Source organism: Lathyrus oleraceus, chromosome 6, assembly GCF_024323335.1.
Source record: "Lathyrus oleraceus cultivar Zhongwan6 chromosome 6, CAAS_Psat_ZW6_1.0, whole genome shotgun sequence".
NCBI classification, from domain to species: Eukaryota; Viridiplantae; Streptophyta; class Magnoliopsida; order Fabales; family Fabaceae; genus Lathyrus; species Lathyrus oleraceus.
This window is the reverse complement of record NC_066584.1, coordinates 505,809,515-505,815,922: the sequence shown is the minus strand read 5'-3', so window position 1 is coordinate 505,815,922 and position 6,408 is coordinate 505,809,515.

The window sequence follows — 6,408 nt, the reverse complement described above, 5'->3', positions numbered from 1 at the left end:
ACCACTTCGACAACTTGCTTGTATGAAGAGATAGAAGTCCCGACCTTCTCAAACTCAGGTGAAAAGACAGTTTCGGGCGCGACCTCACTGATGTTTATGGCTTTGAAGCCCTGACACAGCATCTCGTGCATCTCGCCGTCCAACACCTCCTATATTCAAAGACAATGATTGGCGTGAGCCGTACGTAGATGACAGTAAGAGAAAATGTCTAGCACTAACACCAAATCCAATGCCATGCCCCGAGAAACCTTCAGTAGAACTCAAAACACTGCCCAAATATTTAAGGTATGAATTCCTATATACCGAGCTTGAAAGACCAATTATAGTCAATGCTGACTTAGGACAGATAGAAACCGAAAAGTTACCCCATGTCTTAAGAAAATATCCAAAACCTTAGGCTATAACATAGGTGACTTAAAAGGAATAAGTCCCTCTATATGTATGCATCACATTATCCTAGAGGAAGACTTATAAAACCTCTAGAGAGCATTAGAGAAGAGTAAATACCATCTTGAGTGATGTAGTCAAAAAAGAGGTACAAAAGCTATTAGAAGCAGGAATTATATACCCGATATCCGACAGTAACTGGGTCAGCCCGATACATGTCTTCCCAAAGAAGGGAGGTGTTACCGTTGTTAGTAATGAGAAGGTAGAATCCGTAGAAAAAAGAACTCAAACTTAGAGAATGTGCATAGACTATAGAAAATTAAATAAAGCCACTCGTAAAGATCACTTTCCATTACCTTTCATTGATCAAATGCTTGAATGACTGGCTAAACATTCTCACTTCTGCTATTTAGACGGATACTCAGGATTCTTTCAAATTCCTATCCATCCCGATGACCAAGAAAAGACTACTTTCACATGTCGTTATGGTACATTTGCCTATCGATGATTGCCGTCTAGACTGTGTAATACCCCTGCAACATTTCAGAGATTCATGATGTCAATCTTTGCTGATTTTATAGACGATATTATGGAAGTATTTATGGATGACTTCACTGTTTGCGAGCAAAGATTTGAAGGATGTCTTTTGAACCTATAAATGGAACTTGAGAGATGCGTTAAGGTTAACCTCGTATTAAATTGGGAAAAATTCCATTTCACGGTTCGACAGGGAATTGTACTTAGACATGTCATATCCGATCGAGGGATTGAAGTGGATAAAGCAAAATTTGAAATTATATAACATCTTCAACCTCCGAAAACCGTTAGAGAAATTTGGAGTTTCTTAGGACACACCGGTTTCTACCGACGATTCATTAAGGATTTCTCTAAAATAACAAAACCACTAATGGGCTTATTAATGAAAGACACTAAATTCATATTCGACGAAGATTACTTAAAAGTGTTTGAACATCTAAAAATATCTCTTATTACTGCACCCATTATGAAACCACCTGATTGGAGTAAGCCATTTGAGATAATGTGTGACGTTGGTGATTATGTCGTTGGCGCTCTCTTAGGATAAAGAGAAGATAAAAAGCTTCACGCTATTTATTATGCAAGTAGAACCCTAGACGACGCACATATGAACTACGCCACCATATAAAAAGAACTCCTAGATGTTGTGTTCGCTTTAGATAAATTCCGTTCCTACTTAGTAGGAGCAAAAATAATTGTTTATACTGACCACGCCGCAATTAGGTACCTGTTAAGTAAGAAGGATGCTAAATCGAGACTTTTAAGATGAATCCTACTCTTATAAGAATTCGATCTAGAGATCAAAGACAAGAAAGGCACCAAAAACATGGTAGCATATCATCTCTCTAGGATTGAGGATCTAAAACCCGAACAAGTGCCCATCAATGACGATTTTCCTTACGATCGACTTGTAGCCCAATTAGAAAATGAAAGTGAAACAATCAAATGCTCTTTAATGTATAATGACACAAAAACTAATGAAGTTGTGGAATTTATTAGCACCAAGATCGTCCTGGCATGGTATGCTGACTTTGTCAACTACTTAGCCGCTAAAGTGCTTTCACCATACCTAACATACCGGCAAAAAAAGAAAATTTTCCACGATCTTAAACATTACTATTGGGACAAACCACTACTTTTCAAGAGAGGTGCCAATGGTATTTTTCGTCAATGTGTTCCCGAATCGGAAGTAAATGATATCATATCTCACCACCACTCTGCATCCTATGGAGGGCATGTAAGCACCTCAAAGACTTGTGCGAAGATCTTACAATCTGGCCTCTTTTGGCCTAATCTATGGAAAAATGTCCACATCGCGATTAAAAATTGTGTCCGGTGCCAATGCATTGACAATATCTCTAGGCGCGGTGAGATGCCACTAAAAGGTATCTTATAGTTAAAAGTCTTTGATGTCCCGGGTATAGATTTCATGGGTCCTTTCCCATCTTCTTTTGGTAACAAATACATACTCGTTGCAGTTGATTACGTATCAAAGTGGATCGAGGCAGTAGCCTCTCCCACTAACGATGCACGAGTAGTAATTAAACTTTTCAAGAATCAAATCTTCCCTAGATTTGGTGTACCAATAGCCGTGATTAGCGAAGGAGGATCTCACTTAATTTCCAGAATCATCGAAAGATTGTTGCTTAAATATGAAGTCCGACACCGTGTAGCAACGTTGTATCAACCTCAAACAAGTGGGAAAGTTGAAGTTTCCAACAGAGAAATCAAACAAATTTTAGAGAAAACCGTTGCAACTTCTATGAAAGATTGGTCTGCAAAACTTCATGAAGCTCTATGGGCTTATAAGACAGCTTACAAAACCCTGATAGGAACAACACCATTCAAACTAGTTTATGGTAAATCATGGCACCTTCTTGTGGAACTCGAGCATAAAGCTTATTGGGCTATCAAGACCCTTAACATGAATTACACAACTGCATGCGAGATAAGAATTTTGGATATCCATGAACTAGAAGAACTTAGATTAGATGCATATGAGAATGCTCGTATTTATAAGGAAAGAACCAAACAGTGGCATGAAAAACAAATTACAAGGCGAGAATTCAATAAGGGTGACGTAGTCCTTCTCTTTAATTCTCGACTCAAATTATTTCCAGGCAAACTTATTTCTAGATGGTCTGGCCCTTTTGAGGTCATGAAAGTTTTCCAAAGTGGAGATGTGGAAATAAGAGGTAAAACCAATGAACCATTTGTTGTAAATGGGTAGCGACTTAAGCACTACCACAATGTAGAGAATAAGGATTTTTACACGAGCTACAAATTAGAAGAGTTATCCTCTCTTTCGAAAGATTAACATTGTTCCAAATATATGTCGAGCTTCCGATATTAAACGAAGCGCTACGTGGAAGGCAACCCACGACCTTTAATCTTTATCTTTTCTTTTAGTTGTTTTCATTTTCATTTTTATTTTTATTCTATGTTTGTTATTACTATTATTATTATTATTATTATTATTATTATTATTATTATTATTATTATTATTATTATTATTATTATTATTATTATTATTATTATAATTACTAACTATTTTAACACTTCCATGCGGTACCTTTTACTAATAGTATAACCTTTGTTTACTTTCAGGCTAACATAGCTTAAGATAGCTTATCACTAACTTAGGAGTATGGATCCTGTTGACAATATGGAGGTTATATTTAGGAGCGAAAATCAGAGGCGCCGTTTTGACATGTTAGCATAGATGGAAATAACACTTTCTATTTATCATGATGGATTGATCCTGACCACCTTAGGATTAAGAGACACTGTTATGTATCTTCTCAACCAAGTAGGTTGGGATGATTTTTCCTGTGAGGAAGAGGTATAGCCCTTACCGTAGGCTCACCCTTGAATTCATGAGTTCACTTTATTATGACCCTAACAGAGGAATATGATTTGGTAGAGGCCTGGTTACATTTAGGCTCTTCGAAACCAAGTACCGTTTCACCCACTATGAGATGGTTGAGTTACTAGGATTTTCTAGTGGCCCTGATGTCTACACCATTGCCCCTGATGATGCCTTTACAAACCCGAACCTTGACTTTTTTCGGGGAACCATAATCGGAAATTATCATCCTGAACCTCACACCATGTTTTCCACAAACATACACAACCCTGCCATCCGCTACTTTCATAAAATCCTGACCCATGCCCTGTTCGGTAAGGAAGAGAACATCGTCGTTGTTTCTAGGGATAAACTTTTTATCCTGTACTGTGCCTCCCAAGGGAGACCAATGAATGTTGTTTCCTTTATGTTAGAAAACCTAGACAAGATTGCCCAAGAAACCCACAATACTATTATCGGGTTAGTAACCATGATTGCTGATGCTCTAGGCCTGAGATACCCGCTTAACTGTTTACATGCTTTTGGAGGTATCTGTTCCATGCACCTAAACTTTTGTTTCAACCGAGGCATCATTGCCAGTCTAGGGATGGCGGAGTTTGAGTTGTTGATTGATAACAAAGTAGTCCGGAATTTTACACTTCCAAACCATGAGAAAACTAATGGCCACAATCGTGATAACTAATTTTACAACTTAGAGGGCCAAAGTAAGTCTCCTACACCTCCCGATAGCCCTCAGCATTATGAGAACCCAGAAGCCATTTTCCCTGATGCTAATTTGCATGCCTCTGTTGCACATCATATCGTTCCTCTTGTTGATTTTGGCACTACTATACATGCTCTGCAATCTGAAGTTAATTTCATTAGAGGAGAAGTCAATTCTCTTCGAGTGGATCTCCTCGGATTTATGGATGTCGTTAATGAGAAGTTCGATTATGTTTTCCAGCAAGTTCATTCCTTGCAACACTCTTTTGGACCGAAATGATGGCTAGTGTTGCACTAGAATTTCCTTGTTTTCTAGTTTAGTATTTTAATTGTCATAAGTTATTTACCTTGGTTAATTTTCACTTTGTGTTTACTTTATAGTCGATATATCGACGTGAACATATGTTACTACTATCTTTAGTTAATGTAATTTCCATTTCAGTCAATTATTTTATTTAATCACTTATTATTTTAGTTCTTGCAAATTTTATGCTTCTTAATTATAGCAATTAGTTTTAATTATATCCACTAACTGTTATATGGCCTTAGGAGCACTTACCTGCAGTAATCTTAAGAAAAAGTTGAAAAATTGTGCATTTTAGGTTAATGGCGTATGCCATTATGCTAATGGCGTTCGCCATTATGCTGATGGCGTTCACCATTAGCTTCGAATAAAAAGGCCCAGTAACTTAGGAAGATGGCGTTCGTCATATGCCTAATGGCGATCACCATATCAGGAAAATAGACAATTTTTCTCTCTTTTATTTTCCCTCCTGCGAGTTTTTCCAATACCCTACATTTAAATCTCCTAAACTCCATACTCTAAACGTTTATAACTCTAACCCTTCAACTCCCAACCATTCCACTTCTTCCAAATCATTATAAAATCCATAAACATCCACTTTCTAACTTCACAATCCTTTCCTATCACTCTTCTCGTCTCACAACACCCATAACCTTTTCTTCAATTTCCTCTTTCCCTTCGTTCAACATGCCTCCAAGAGTAGTTAGACCAAGAAGAGAGATTGGCTATATGGGAATTGCATTTGCTGAGGGAATCGATGGAGAGAATCAAAGGAGCAAATACCACAAACTTTTCAAGAGGGGTGTCTTAACAATGTGGTACCCCGACGATGCTGCCCTTCATGCTTTGGGTTTATTTGACAATATCCATTGGATGCTTAATAATCTAGGTATATCTCACTTTTTCACTTTAACTAGTCCTACTTATACTCGACTTACCTACGTTTTTTTAAGTTCTTTTCGATACACCACCCTTATAGGATGATCCCATACCACCGACACTACAGACTTTAGGATGTTCAATAGAAGTTACGATATTAATCAAGACCAAATGGCCGATTTACTTTCGTTCTCTCATGGAGATGAGTTTGCATGCCAACATCATTTAGAGAGCGAATAGGAACCCACCACTCTCGACTTTTGGCAGCAACTAACGGTCAAAACCACCACCTAATGGGAAGTCCTTAAAGCTACCGCTATTCAAAACCCAGCCATTCGGTATTTGCACCGCACTTTGGCCAACACTATATTTGGTCGAGAGAATACCGGAAACGTAAATTCTAGAGACCTTTTCCTTATTTATAGTATCTTATCTGAAACAAAAGCTAACCCAACACTCTTACTAGCACACTTTCAGTCCACCAGTGTTAGGATAGGAGGGCCTATTTATGTTGGAGGGTTGATTACATCTATATGTTAATACCTCAGGATTGGCATTAATTTTAGAAAACAAATAATGTAATCACCTCTGTTGTTTTAATATGTTGGGTTGAAGAAATTCAACATCTGGACCAACATGTCATGTACGATGTCACGACGTCAGGTCTGTGACATCGCACATGTGTAGGAAACTGAATTAATTAATTCAGTATATGTTCTGGGATCAGCAAGGA